General features: G+C 46.5%; 1 protein-coding gene across 1 annotated transcript in view; it reads left to right on the top strand.

The window, feature by feature from the left end:
* Positions 1-16,198, top strand: part of LOC143981515 (uncharacterized) — a 163,107-nt gene that overhangs the window by 101,090 nt on the left and 45,819 nt on the right. The window lies entirely within an intron of this gene.

A 16,198-nucleotide genomic window follows, 5' to 3' on the forward strand; every position in this document is an offset into this window, starting at 1 on the left:
TTAAAGGCAATTTTTTTTTTTTAGACAAGGTCTAATTAACCTACCAGCATGTCTTTGGAGTGTGGGAGTACCTGGAGGAAACCCACGCAGGCACAAGGAGAGCATGCAAACTCCAGGCAGATGGTGTCGTGGTCAGGATTTGAACCAGCGACCCTATTGCTGCTAAGTGAAAGTGCTAACCACTACACCACTGTGCTGCCCAGATTGCTGTCCTTCTTGAGAAAATTTGATATTATAGAATTTGATACTATAAAGTTCAATATAAAAAATGGGAAATTTTATTTTAGAATTATATACGTATACTTGAATACACATATACACATACATGTACACACACACGTGCATGAGATATGAAAGAGGAGAAGATGTATATGGGAACATAGGTGTATCCAGGATTGATTTAATTAGGAATGATATGAGCTTTTTTTGTGGATGAACACAAGTATGTGTGCATGAGGGGAAAAGAAGGGGGGGGGGGTTTGTTTGAGGGGGGGGAACTTTGGATGATTAACCGAATAATGTAGGATGGGTAGGTGGGGTGGATTCAGGCGGCATGTAGATGCACATATATAAAAAACAATATATATAAGAAAATATATATATATATATATATATTTATATATATATATATATATATATATATATATATATATATATATATATATATATATATATATATATATATATATATATATATATATATATGTGCACATATCTAGCAGAAAGAGGATTCATTAAGAAGGCATAGTGAATGAAGATTACACAACTGAATTTATCTCTATGTCTTCGTTGAGGCCTCCAGGCGTGAGAGTGTCTAACGTATATATCCAGAAGGTTTCTCTCTCACAGAGGCGTTTAAAACGCTCTGCGAGGGAGAAGGATCCAGGTATCTGTTCAATGGCCCACACTTGCATGCCCTCAGTAGACCCTTGGTGGTGTTCTTTGAAGTGTCGTGGGATGGTGAGATTGGAATCCCCTTCTACTGATCGGCGATGCTCGCCGAACCTCTTCCTTAGGGTACGAATGGTACGTCCAATATAGAGTAGGTTACATGGGCAGCGAATCGCATATATTACGAACTCAGAGGAGCAGTTGTAAAATTCTTTGAATTGGTATGTATTGCCCTTGGTGGTAAAAGATTTTTGGCGGTGGTGTACAAATTTACAAGTCAGGCACTTCAGTTTTTTGCATTGGTACATGCCCTTCAGGGAGAGAAATGTCCTGAGTGGTTTTGACTTGTTTTTGGTTGTTTTCAATTTGCTGGGGGCGATGAAACTTTTCACATTGCGGGCTCTGCGATATGTGATCCTGGGGGTGTCTGTGATGGAGGTTTTTAGTAGAGGGTCCTCCAGAAGGATACCCCAATGGTTTTTGAAGATCTTTTCCATTTTCTTGTGTTGGGAGTGATACTGAGTAATGAATCTGGTGCTGTGAGTTTGAGAATGAAAATGGTGGGAGGGGCAAGAATTGTCCCCACCCACCATGTATGGGATGCTGGCAGACCAATTGTCATTAAACAGTTAAAATGCTTACCTATGATTGGTGTTATCAAACAGCAACGGTCCTGGCACGAGTTGCTACCTATAAAAACAAAAAAAATTGCGTCACAAGCAGCAGTTACCGGGACAAGAAGAGAAGAAGACGTTCCCGCCCTCCCTTCCCATGTCGCGGCCTGTATTATGAGGTTATTTGTCCTTTTCTTTGAAAAGGGACTGTTTATTTGGTGTGCTTAAATGGCTTGAGCTTTAATAGCTAAGCTATGTTAATGTTGTTGGAATATTAATTTGTGTTTTTTGACAATTTTATGCTGAATAAAATATATATATATTGATTTATATTTAAACCTATAATAAAAAGGCCGCGGCCGTTTAACTCCACACATATTGGTTTATTGTTTATTTATTATTAATGTTTGATATATTAAATTTGGCTAGATATAAGTTCTGCCTAGCATACCATGGGCAGTCTGCTTGTTAGGCATGGTCTCGTGTTGTTGGAGTGTGTCCTGGTGTGTTTCTAGCTCGGTGTCCAGGAATTTGGTAAAGGCTTCCTCTACTAGGGTGGGGGGATAACCTTTGTCCTCAAATTTTCTTTTAAACAGGGTACCTTGCTCAATGTAGTCTGGGTTGTGAGTGCAATTTCATTTTAGACGATTAAATTGGCTTTTTGGGATATTGGTGATCCACCTCGGGTGGTGGCAACTTTGGAAGTGTAAATATGAATTTCCTGCAGTGGGTTTGATGTGGTTTCTTGCGAAGATGGTTTTGTTAATGTGGCAAAGTTCAAGATCTAAAAAGGGTAAACTGTCTGGACTGGATTCAAAGGTGAAAGATAGGCCTAAATCGTTGGCGTTACAATGGGATACGAAGTTATCAATGGGTGGTCCGGTATTGTTCCAAATGATGATAATATCATCTATGTAACGACCTATGTAGATTATGTGTTCTGTATATGGATTGTTGTTCCAAATATATAGATGTTCCCAAAAACCCATTGTCAGATTTGCATAGCTAGGTGCAAAATTAGCGCCCATAGCTGTCCCTTGGGTTTGTAGGTAGAATTTTTGGTTGAAGGAAAAATAATTATGAGTGAGGCAGAAATTTGTGGAATCTAGGATGAACTCTGCTTGTGCAGTTTTTAGGGATGGGTCTAGAGTTAGAAAATGTCTTACTGCCCGGAGGCCAACAGCATGGGGGATTGAGGTATAGAGGGAGTTAACATCCAGGGAGACCCACTGGTAGGTGGGCTCCCAAGGATAGATTTTTAGAATATCTAGCAGGTGTGTACCGTCTCGTATGTAGGTTTGGAGATTTTGTGCCAACGGTTGCAGAAAGTGGTCAATATAGATGGAGAAGGGGCTAGTTATGCTTTCCATTGCAGCCACAATTGGTCTACCTGGGGGATTTTCCGAATTTATATGTATTTTCGGGAGGTGATAAAAATATGGAGTGTTATAGTATGTTTTGGATAGAAAAGAAGCCTCTGCTTTTGTGATAATATTGTCCCCAAGGGCTCGTTTTATGAGTGCTTGCATCTACATGTCGCCTGAATCCACCCCACCTACCCATCCTACATTATTCGGTTAATCATCCAAAGTTCCCCCCCCCTCAAACAAACCCCCCCCCCTTCTTTTCCCCTCATGCACACATACTTGTGTTCATCCACAAAAAAAGCTCATATCATTCCTAATTAAATCAATCCTGGATACACCTATGTTCCCATATACATCTTCTCCTCTTTCATATCTCACGCACGTGTGTGTGTGTATATGTGTAGGTATGCACGTGCGTGTGTATATATATATATATATATATATATATATATATATATATATATATATATATATATATATATATATATATATATATATGTGTATATACATGTATGTGTATATGTGTATTCAAGTATACGTATATAATTCTAAAATAAAATTTCCCATTTTTTATATTGAACTTTATAGTATCAAATTCTATAATATCAAATTTTCTATATACATATATACATTTTTTAAACAACAATTTTTAAACTATTATCGTTTGAATACCCATCAAAGAAACATATCCGTGGTAATTACTTTGCCCCCCCTTTTCCCCCCCTTTTTCTCATATAATAAGGTGTATACCCTTCTCTTTATATAATAAGGTGTATACCCATTTTTTATTTTAATTTTTTATTCTTATTTTTAATTTGTATTTTTATTTTTATTTTTATTATTATTCTTTCTTCATCCATTTTTTCTTCATCATTTTTTGCAAATATCGTCTTGCTTTTAATAATAAATACTCCAACTTTTACCATTCCTTTATCACCACTATTAATTTTTATCCTTATATTCATAAATAAAAGTTTTTTTCACAATGTCCAAGTTCCCTACATAGGTACATACACAATGATATGCAGCAAGTCTGCAGCACATAGTTTACAAACAGCAGGCCCTGGCCGTAACAACCCCGCCCCACAGAGGGTGGCACCCCAACCCAATTGACCAATCCGAACGGCCTTCTCCCTATTTGACCACGTCCAATATGGTGGTCGAGATGCCTGATGAAGGAGCACGCATGCTCCGAACGCGTGCAACGAACATCATCACCGTCATCACAGCGCGACCCCGCACGACCAACGAACGGATCTCCTTGACGCTGCTACACCGGACCGTGAGACGCTGGGAACCACCGGCGCCACCGGACGTAAGAAACAGCTGAAAGAGAAACCGCTTCTCCTCGGGAGCCCTGTGATGTCCCCCAGAAACCTTTCCTCACACGTAAAACGTGATGTGCCTGAAACATTCTGGTAGAGAGTGAGTGTATTACTTTTACAAATAAATACTTGTGATCTAAAAATACTGCACTTAGGTTGGCGCTGTTTTACTTCTATTTGGGGCAGGGAAATTTGCCTGCTACAATCAGACGTTGGTGTACTGCTAGCAGAGTGCCCGGAAGTACTTGGCTGTGACACACCTAATTCTACACCTTCATTCCTCTCAATGCAGGTTTCAGAGAGGACTGAAGGTCTAGTGGGGTTGGAGATCCCAGCTGATGAGGAGCAAGGAGAGGTCCACTTTGTTCTTTGGTGTGGGTCTTTAAGGTACGCTTGCCAACGAGCTGCATGGCAGGTCAAGATATGTCTAGTCAAGCATGTGTTGCCCAAGCGGCTGTTTTGGCCACGCAAGATACGCTTGAGACACATGTTGCAAATAGCATCGGTGCGATCTGATGCACTCGTCTCAAAAAAGGCCCACACCAAAGAACTTTTGGAATAACACGCAGAGGCAGCGCCCTGCACAGGCGGAGCTCTGTGGTGTGATTCAGTTGGTGTGCTGCCCTTAAGCTGGCCCCCGGAGGGCATCCTGCCTTGTTGGAGATGTGCCTCCTCCTAATCTCTCCTACCAGGCACCCATGTGGAGTCAGTGACCTCATCACCACCTCCCTCTTCATCACTGGATGAACCTGGCAGTATGCTGCAGCTGGTGGAACATGACTGAAAGTATGAACGAGTGACTTGTATAGCGCTACCTATGTAAACTGAATCGCCTCAGGGTGCTTTCTTGCCACCAGAGTCCATTTGTGTCTTTTGTGTGGTCCTTTACCCTGTAAGGTCCTGACACACTTACAAACACATACAAGATTGACATACACATACACGATTGACATACACATACACACATATTAAAGGCAATTTTTTTTTAGACAAGGTCTAATTAACCTACCAGCATGTCTTTGGAGTGTGGGAGTACCTGGAGGAAACCCACGCAGGCACAAGGAGAGCATGCAAACTCCAGGCAGATGGTGTCGTGGTCAGGATTTGAACCAGCGACCCTATTGCTGCTAAGTGAAAGTGCTAACCACTACACCACTGTGCTGCCCAGATTGCTGTCCTTCTTGAGCATCCCCTCTCTCTGCGCTCATGCTACTGCCTTTCTCTAGCTGGGTATCATCATCAGAGCCTTCAAAATGCCGGGCATCCTCCTGGAGCATGTACCCAACACTGTGCTCAAACAGTTTGGGGGACTCCTCAGGAGGACATGGTGGGTCTAGGGAAGGAGTGACTGATGACATTGAGACAAGGGAAGAGGATGCGTTGGCAGCTGCTTTGCCAGTACCCTGAGCCTGGGTGAGAAAGAATGAGGAGGACTTGGTCATCCACTCTACCAAGTCTTCGGCATGATGCGGCTCAACACGTCCAGCTGCTAAAAATAAGGACAAGCGTGTCCCATGGCCACGTGCTGATGATGACGATGCACCGCATCCGCGACCAGCACTGTTGTCTCTAGACACAGAGCCTTCTTGCCTTCCTTTATTGGCTTGTGATTGTCTGCCTCTCCTTGATGGCTAGGGATGAGCCGAACACCCCCCTGTTCGGTTCGCACCAGAACCTGCGAACAGACCTAAACTTCGTGTGAACTTTAGAACCCTATTAAAGTCTATGGGACTCGAACGTTCACAATCTAAAGTGCTCATTTTAAAGGGTAATATGAAAGTTACTGTCCTAAAAAGTGTTTGGGAACCTGGGTCCTGCCCCAGGGGACATGGATCAATGCAAAAAAAAGTTTTAAAAACGGCCGTTTTTTCAGGAGCAGTGATTTTAATAATGATTAAAGTGAAACAATAAAAGTGTAATATTCCTTTAAATTTCGTAGCTGGGGGGTATCTATAGTATGCCTGTGAAGGGGCGCATGTTTCTGGTGCTTAGAACTGTCGCTGCACAAAGTGTCATTTGTGCAGGAAAAAAAGTCTTTTAAAATCACTTGCGGCTAAATTGTCGGGTCTCCGTAATACAGAGAACACTCAATGAGTGTTCTCTGTATTAGCCGACAATTCATTCATTCATTGATTAAAAAAAAAAAAAAAAAGCGTGGGGGTTCCCCTAAATTCAATCAAAAGGCCCTTCAGGTCTGACATGGATATTAAGGGGAACCCCGTGTCAAATTAAAAAAAAAAATTGACGTGGGGGTCCCCCCAAATATCCATACCAGACCCTTCAGGTCTGATATGGATATTAAGGGGAACCCCGCATCAAATTTAAAAAAAAAATTGACGTGGGGGTCCCCCTAAATATCCATACCAGACCCTTTATCCGAGCACGCAACCTGGCAGGCCGCAGGAAAAGAGGGGGGGACGAGAGAGTGGCCCCCCCTCCCTCCTGAACCGTACCAGGCCACATACCCTCAACATTGGGAGGATGCTTTGGGGGTCTGTGACCCCTCAAAGCACCTTGTCCCCATGTTGATAAGGACAAGGGCCTCATCCTCACAACCCTGGCCGTTGGTTGTGAGGGTCTGCGGGCGGGGGGCTTATCAGAATCTGGAAGCCCCCTTTAACAAGGGGACCCCCAGATCCCGGCCCCCCCCCTGTTTGAAATGGTAAGGGGGTACAAAAGTACCCCTACCATTTCACAAAGAAAGTGTCAAAATGGTTAAATAAGACAAACACACTTTTGAAAAATTCCTTTATTAAAAAAAAAAAAAATAAAAAAAAAATTCCAGCGGTGCTAATCCACTCTTGCTATCCAGCGACGGGTCTCCGGGGTCCAGCGATGGATGATCATATCCAGCGACGGGGGATCTCTCAGTCCAGCGCTGTCCATACCTCCTTCTTCTGTCTCCACTGCGGAGACACTGCAGAGAGCCGAGCGCTGACATTTCTTATATTGGGAGGGCGGGGCCACCCGTCACCTGACCCCGCCCCTCTGACGCAGGAGAGGGAAGCCAGGGGTTCCCCAGTGACGTGTGGGTGACCCCGCCCCCTCTGATGTAACGCAGGTTTCCTTTTCGAATTTGCTGCGAACAGCCCAAATTGTTCACTGTTCGCTGAACAGGCGAACAGGCAATGTTCGAGTAGAACATGAGTTCGACTCGAACTCGAAGCTCATCCCTATTGATGGCCTTCCAGACATACTAATGGCCTGCAGGGAGATGGGAAAACCAGTAATTGGGGTAGCTTTAGGTAAACACTAAGCAGATGACACAATACACCGACTGTAATTACTGAAGCTGCCTGCCTGTGGTATAGGATCCTAAGAACACCAGAAATTGGGGTAGCTTCAGGTGTATACTGTGCAGGTGGCACAATACACCAACTGTAACTGCTGCAGCTGCCTGTGGTATAGAAATATAAGGACACCAGAAATTGGGGGTAGCTTCAGGTGTATACTGTGCAGGTGGCATAATACACCCACTGTAACTGCTGCAGCTGCCTGTGGTACAGGAACAAAACAACACAAGCAATTGGGGGTAGCTTCAGGTGTATACTGTGCAGGTGGCACAATACACCAACGCTAGCTGCTGCAGCTGCCTGTGGTATAGGAACAGAACAACACTAGCAATTGGAGGTAGCTTCAGGTGTATATGGTGCAGGAGGCACAATACACCAACTGTAACTGCAACAGATGCCCGTGTTATAGAAACAGCACAACACCAGCAATTGGGGGTAGCTTCAGGTGTATACGGTGCAGGAGGCACAATACACTGACTGTAACTGCTACAGATGCCTGTGTTATAGAAGCAGCACAACACTAGCAATTGGGGGTAGCTTCAGGTATATACGGTGCAGGAGGCACAATACACCCACTGTAACTGCTGCAGATGCCTGTGTTAGAGAAACAGAACAACACCAGCAATAAGGGGTAGATTCAGGTGTATACTGTGCAGGAGGCACAATACAACCACTGCAACTGCTGCAGATGCCTGTGTTAGAGAAACAGAACAACACCAGCAATAAGGGGTAGCTTCTGGTGTATACTGTGCAGGAGGCACACAACACCCACTGTAACAGTGCTAGGTTCACAAGCAAAGATGACACTGTCCTTGCCTGTCCTGCTCTCTCCCTGCACGCCAACACACTACACAAGGCCGCGCTGGCGGCCTTATATAGTGTGGGGCATGTACTAAACCCCCCTGAGCTATAATTGGCCACAGGCATCCTGCCTGTGGCTAATTATGGTTCCCCAAACGGATGAACAGTCGATGTACGAGTCGACCATGCATTTGATTCAAACACCGAGCTCATCCCTACTCCTGCATCATGTCCCCTCCACCACATATCCTTTACTGCCATGTCTTCTCCACTGCGTCTCCTTCATCATGTCTCCTTCCACCATGTTCCAGAAATGTGTCTCTCTGCCTTTGTCTCCTCCACCATGTTCCTTTATCAGTTCTCCATCACCATGTCACCTCCACTTTGTTTCCTCCAACGTGTCTCCCCCACAGTGTCCTTTTTATATCAGGAACAGCTAAGCCAATCACTATTAATTACCGGATAGCACTGTCTTAGGTGAGATTTGCTTATTCTTAAAGGGACAGCCCTGGTACTGACATTACCCCCCTTCTTTTGAGGGGGAGCTCCTACAACTCCATACTTGGCATTAAAAATGTAACTGCCTTTTAAGTTGGTCAGTGTGACAATCCAAATTCCAATGGTACGGAATCAGCAGCAAGAAAGATCAGGGTCAGGACAAGCTGGGTCATACACAAAGTTATCAGCTGGGTCAAACACACAAAGGTAGGTATGCTGCCACAAGCACTGGTGGTGTTTTGACACAGGTGTTTTTTATAGATGAACAGTGATTAGCTGGCCAATCACCATCATTTCCCAGGCCAGTGCTGTCCAGGTGAGATTTGCCTAGTCTTAAAGTGGACAAAAAAAATTAAAAGTCAGCAGCTACAAATACTGCAGCTGCTGACTTTTAATAATCGGACACTTACATGTCCCAGGGTCCAGCAATGCGGGGGAATTTTTCAAAAGTGTGTTTGTCTTATTTAACCATTTTGACACTTTCTTTGTGAAATGGTAGGGGTACTTTTGTACCCCCTTACCATTTCAAACAGGGGGGGGGGCGGGATCTGGGGGTCCCCTTGTTAAAGGGGGCTTCCAGATTCTGATAAGCCCCCCGCCCGCAGACCCTCACAACCAATGGCCAGGGTTGTGAGGATGAGGCCCTTGTCCTTATCAACATGGGGACAAGGTGCTTTGAGGGGTCACAGACCCCCAAAGCATCCTCCCAATGTTGAGGGTATGTGGCCTGGTACGGTTCAGGAGGGAGGGGGGGCCGCTCTCTCGTCCCCCCCTCTTTTCCTGCGGCCTGCCAGGTTGCGTGCTCGGATAAAGGGTCTGGTATGGATATTTAGGGGGACCCCCACGTCAATTTTTTTTTAAAATTTGATGCGGGGTTCCCCTTAATATCCATATCAGACCTGAAGGGTCTGGTATGGATATTTGGGGGGATCCCCACGTCAATTTTTTTTTAAAATTTGACACGGGGTTCCCCTTAATATCCATGTCAGACCTGAAGGGCCTTTTGATTGAATTTAGGGGAACCCCCACGCTTTTTTTTTTTTTTTTTTTTTTTTAATCAATGAATGAATGAATTGTCGGCTAATACAGAGAACACTCATTGAGTGTTCTCTGTATTACGGAGACCCGACAATTTAGCCGCAAGTGATTTTAAAAGACTTTTTTTCCTGCACAAATGACACTTTGTGCAGGGACAGTTCTAAGCACCAGAAACATGCGCCCCTTCACAGGCATACTATAGATACCCCCCAGCTACGAAATTTAAAGGAATATTACACTTTTATTGTTTCACTTTAATCATTATTAAAATCACTGCTCCTGAAAAAACGGCCGTTTTTAAAACTTTTTTTTGCATTGATCCATGTCCCCTGGGGCAGGACCCAGGTCCCCAAACACTTTTTAGGACAGTAACCTGCATATTACCCTTTAAAATGAGCACTTTAGATTTCTCCCATAGACTTGTATAGGGTGTTCCGGCTTTTCGAATTTGCTGCGAACAGCCCAAATTGTTCACTGTTCGCTGAACAGGCGAACAGGCAATGTTCGAGTAGAACATGAGTTCGACTCGAACTCGAAGCTCATCCCTATTGATGGCCTTCCAGACATACTAATGGCCTGCAGGGAGATGGGAAAACCAGTAATTGGGGTAGCTTTAGGTAAACACTAAGCAGATGACACAATACACCGACTGTAATTACTGAAGCTGCCTGCCTGTGGTATAGGATCCTAAGAACACCAGAAATTGGGGTAGCTTCAGGTGTATACTGTGCAGGTGGCACAATACACCAACTGTAACTGCTGCAGCTGCCTGTGGTATAGAAATATAAGGACACCAGAAATTGGGGGTAGCTTCAGGTGTATACTGTGCAGGTGGCATAATACACCCACTGTAACTGCTGCAGCTGCCTGTGGTACAGGAACAAAACAACACAAGCAATTGGTGGTAGCTTCAGGTGTATACTGTGCAGGTGGCACAATACACCAACGCTAGCTGCTGCAGCTGCCTGTGGTATAGGAACAGAACAACACTAGCAATTGGAGGTAGCTTCAGGTGTATATGGTGCAGGAGGCACAATACACCAACTGTAACTGCAACAGATGCCCGTGTTATAGAAACAGCACAACACCAGCAATTGGGGGTAGCTTCAGGTGTATACGGTGCAGGAGGCACAATACACTGACTGTAACTGCTACAGATGCCTGTGTTATAGAAGCAGCACAACACTAGCAATTGGGGGTAGCTTCAGGTATATACGGTGCAGGAGGCACAATACACCCACTGTAACTGCTGCAGATGCCTGTGTTAGAGAAACAGAACAACACCAGCAATAAGGGGTAGATTCAGGTGTATACTGTGCAGGAGGCACAATACAACCACTGCAACTGCTGCAGATGCCTGTGTTAGAGAAACAGAACAACACCAGCAATAAGTGGTAGCTTCTGGTGTATACTGTGCAGGAGGCACACAACACCCACTGTAACAGTGCTAGGTTCACAAGCAAAGATGACACTGTCCTTGCCTGTCCTGCTCTCTCCCTGCACGCCAACACACTACACAAGGCCGCGCTGGCGGCCTTATATAGTGTGGGGCATGTACTAAACCCCCCTGAGCTATAATTGGCCACAGGCATCCTGCCTGTGGCTAATTATGGTTCCCCAAACGGATGAACAGTCGATGTACGAGTCGACCATGCATTTGATTCAAACACCGAGCTCATCCCTACTCCTGCATCATGTCCCCTCCACCACATATCCTTTACTGCCATGTCTTCTCCACTGCGTCTCCTTCATCATGTCTCCTTCCACCATGTTCCAGAAATGTGTCTCTCTGCCTTTGTCTCCTCCACCATGTTCCTTTATCAGTTCTCCATCACCATGTCACCTCCACTTTGTTTCCTCCAACGTGTCTCCCCCACAGTGTCCTTTTTATATCAGGAACAGCTAAGCCAATCACTATTAATTACCGGATAGCACTGTCTTAGGTGAGATTTGCTTATTCTTAAAGGGACAGCCCTGGTACTGACATTACCCCCCTTCTTTTGAGGGGGAGCTCCTACAACTCCATACTTGGCATTAAAAATGTAACTGCCTTTTAAGTTGGTCAGTGTGACAATCCAAATTCCAATGGTACGGAATCAGCAGCAAGAAAGATCAGGGTCAGGACAAGCTGGGTCATACACAAAGTTATCAGCTGGGTCAAGCACACAAAGGTAGGTATGCTGCCACAAGCACTGGTGGTGTTTTGACACAGGTGTCTTTTATAGATGAACAGTGATTAGCTGGCCAATCACCATCATTTCCCAGGCCAGTGCTGTCCAGGTGAGATTTGCCTAGTCTTAAAGTGGACAAAAAAAATTAAAAGTCAGCAGCTACAAATACTGCAGCTGCTGACTTTTAATAATCGGACACTTACATGTCCCAGGGTCCAGCAATGCGGGGGATCAAAGCCCCGCTCGTCTCTCCCACTGCTCAGCGGCACCAGCATTTTAACTGTGAGGGTCCAGCTGTGGCTTCACAGCTGAGCACCCACAACGTGAGCCGCGCCGTGCCGCACTCCGTGGCTGGCTGCGCAATCATCTGGGACCTGTCACATGTCCCAAATGATTTCCTAGAGGGAGGGGGCGAGGTGATCTCCCTTCCTGCACCGAGGGAAGTGACATCAGGAGCCCAGGCGCTGAAGGAGGCAGATTACTGAGGGACCCCCTAGCAACAGGCATTAAAGAGGTGAGTAAAAAAATAAAATTCTCCAAATGTTTTTTTATTTATTTTTCATGCATATTAACGTTTTTTTTTTCCGGCTGGAACTCCACTTTAACCACTTTCTGACTGCCGGCAGTCAAATGACGGCCAGGCGGCGCACCTATTGTGGCGGGCCTCCCGTTTAAACAGGGAATGCGCGTGATTGTGCGCGTGCATCCCTGTTTCTTCGATGGCGGCGTATCACGGAGACACTGGTCGCCACCGAAAGGGGGTGAACAGCCATTGGTTATGGTTGTTTACCACGTGATCGGCCGTGATGAAGTCAGGGCCGATCACAGATGGTCACACCCCCACTATGCATGGCGCATGCGCGATCTAGAACGCCTAAACATACTACTCCAATGTTCGGCCTCTCTGTGACCAGGCTGTGTAAAAGTCCTACACATGTGGTATCGCCATACTAGGGAGGAGTAGCAGAATGTGTTTTGGAGTGTAATTTTTGCTATGTACATGCCATGTGTTAGAAATATCTTATAAATTGACAACTTTGTGTAAAAAAAAAAAAAGACTCATTATGCCTCACAGATTATACGTTGAGGTGTTTGTTTTCCAAAATGGGGTCATTGTATGGGAAATTCCATTGTCCTGGTATTCCAGGGCCTTCAGAAGTGTAATAGGTGGTTGAGAAATGAGATGCGTCATTTTTGCTCGTAGAACGTCTGAAGGTACTACATCAATGTTAGTGTTCTGTATGTGGCCAGGCTGTGTAAAAGTCTCACACATGTGGTATCATCGTACTCGGTAAGAGTAGCAGAATGTATTTTGGGGTGTAATTTGTTGTATGCATATGCTGCGTGTGAGAAATAACCTGATAATATGACAATTTTGTAAAAAAAAAAATAATAATAAAAAAAATCTTCATTTTGCAAAGAATTGTGGTAAAAAATTACAACTTAAAAAAACTCACCATGCTACTTAATACCTTAGAATGTCTACTTTGTAAAAAGGGGTCATTTGGGGGGTATTTGTACTTTCCTGACTTGTTAGTGTCTCAAGAAATGAGATACACCTGATGTACTGAAGGCCTGATCAGATGTGATCAATTTTCAGTGATTGGCACCATAGTTTGTAGACTCTATAACTTTCACAAAGACCAAATAATATACACTAATGTGGGTTATTTTTACCAAAGATAGGTAACAGTATACATTTTGGCCAAAATGTATGAAGAAAAATGACTAATTAGCAAAAATGTATGACAGAAACAAAGAAAAAGGCATTTTTTTTCACAAAATTTATGTTTTATTTTATTTATAGCACAAAAAATTAAAAACCCACTAGTGATTAAATACCACCAAAAGAAAGCTCTATTTGTGTGGAAAAAGGACGCAAGTTTCATATGGGTACAGTGTTGCATGACTGAGTAATTGTCATTCAAACTGTGAGAGCGCTGAAAGCTGAAAATTGGTCTGGTCAGGAAGGGGGTGTAACTGCACTGTATTGAGGTGGTTAAACTGACAGCCCAAATCCCGGTACTGAGACTGACTGTTTTTGTTCAGTATTGTTACCAACTTCTGCCTCTTCTTGACTCAGATTCTTCTCACATCCTGCTGTCTTTCTACACGGCTATTACCAAACCAGGCTTTTCACCTGGCTCCACCTTCAACTGAACTTGGCATCTTCACAGTGCATTGTCAGCTATATGTCTGATTCCTCAGATATCAGCGCTCCCAAGTTCCTGCTCACAGTGTCTACACCTTGACACTTGTGCCTTTCTTTAAAGCCTGTAGACTAGGGTGCCTACGGGTCCCAGGTTGCCCAGGACATTCCCGCAATTAGCAGGTCTGTCTCGGGTCCTGGGCACCTTCATTCTGGTACAACACAGTGTCCCGGAATGAAATTGACAGAGCAAGCAAACCCAGCTACAGCACTGGCGCTCGCTCTGCCTCCAGCTCCATCAGCATCCAGTCGAGGGGAGCTGAGACCACCCCTCCGCCTGAGCACAGCCGAGCCCGCCTGAGCCGAGGGGAGCTGAGACCACCCCCTGCCTGAGGGGAGCTGAGACCGCCCCTCCGTGTGAGCACAGCCAAGCCCGCCCAAGCCGAGGGGTGCTGAGACCGCCCCCCGCCCAAGGGGAGCTGAGACTGCCCCTCCGCCTGAGCACAGCCAAGCCGAAGGGAGCTGAGACCGCCCCCTGCCTGAGGGGAGCTGAGACCGCCCGAGCCGAGGGGAGCTGAGACCGCCCCCTGCCCGAAGGGAGCTGAGACCACCCCTCCATGTAAGCACAGCCGAGCCCACCCAAGCTGAGGGGAGCTGAGACCGCCCCCTGCCCAAGGGGAGCTGAGACCGCCCGAGCCGAGGGGAGCTGAGACCACCCCCTGCCCGAGGGGAGCTGAGACCACCCCTCCATGTGAGCACAGCCGAGCCCACCCAAGCTGAGGGGAGCTGAGACCGCCCCCTGCCCGAGGGGAGCTGAGACCACCCCCTGCCCGAGGGCAGCTGAGACCGCCCCTCTGCCTGAGCACAGCCGAACCCACTCGAGCCAAGGGGAGCTGAGACCACCCCTCCGCCTGTGCACAGCCGAGCTCGCCTGAGCCGAGGGGAGCTGAGACCACCCCCTGCCTGAGGGGAGCTGAGACCGCCCCTCCGTGTGAGTACAGCCGAGCCCGCCTGAGCCGTGGGGAGCTAAGACCGCCCCTCCACCTGAGCACAGCTGAGCCCGCCCGAGCCGAGGGGAGCTGAGACTGCCTCCCACCCCAGCACAGCTGAGCCCACCCGAGCCAAGGGGAGCTGAGACTGTCCCCCTGCCCGAGCACAGCCGAGCCCGTCCGTGCCGAGGGGAGCTGAGACCGCCCCTGCCTGAGAGTAAGGAGGGTCTGTACTTAGTGGTGGTCTATACTGAGGGGGGGGTCTGTAATTTTTTGGGGGTCTATACATATTGGGGGGAGTCGTACTGATTGAGGGGGATCTATACTGAGGGAGGGGGGTCTGTATTGAGGGAGGGGGGTCTGTATTGAGGGAGGAGTTCTGTACTGAGGGGGGTCTATACTGAAGGGGGTCTGTACAGAGGGGGGTCTATACTGAGGGAGGGGGGTCTGTACTGAGGTTGGTCTGTACTGAGGCAGGAGGGGTCTATATTGAGGGAGGGGGGTCTGTACTGAGGTTGGTCTGTACTGAGGCAGGAGGGGGGTCTGTATTGAGGGAAGGGGGTCTGTATTGAGGGAGGGGGGTCTGTACTGAGGGGGGTCTGTATTGAGGGAGAGGGGTCTATACTGAGGGAGATGGATCTATACTGAGGGAGAGGGATCTATACTGAGATAGGGGGGTCTATACTGAGGGAGGGGAGTCTGTACTAAGTGGGGTCTGTACTGAGGGAGGGGGGTCTATACTGAGGGAGGGGAGTCTATACTTAATGAAGGAGGGTCTGTACTGATGGGGGTCTGTACTGAGGGGGGACTTTACTTGGCAGGGGGTGACACCATGTTCTACCTCACCGGTGGGGTGACACCAACCCTAGCAAAGCCACTGCCACCCACCTCCTTTATTTTCTCTGGGCCCACTCCAACATGCTCTAAAACAGGTCCCCGGGCCACACTGCCACTGTGGCAAGTGACACACTGCATCTGGTAGCAAGCAACAGTGGCATGCTGCATCTGGTGGCAAGTGACAAGCAATGATTCTGCATTATGGTAAGTTGAACTATTTCATTA

This window comes from Lithobates pipiens, unplaced genomic scaffold (genome assembly GCF_037356315.1).
Source record: "Lithobates pipiens isolate NorthernLeopardFrog02 unplaced genomic scaffold, aLitPip1_a1.2 Scaffold_16, whole genome shotgun sequence".
Taxonomy (NCBI): Eukaryota; Metazoa; Chordata; class Amphibia; order Anura; family Ranidae; genus Lithobates; species Lithobates pipiens.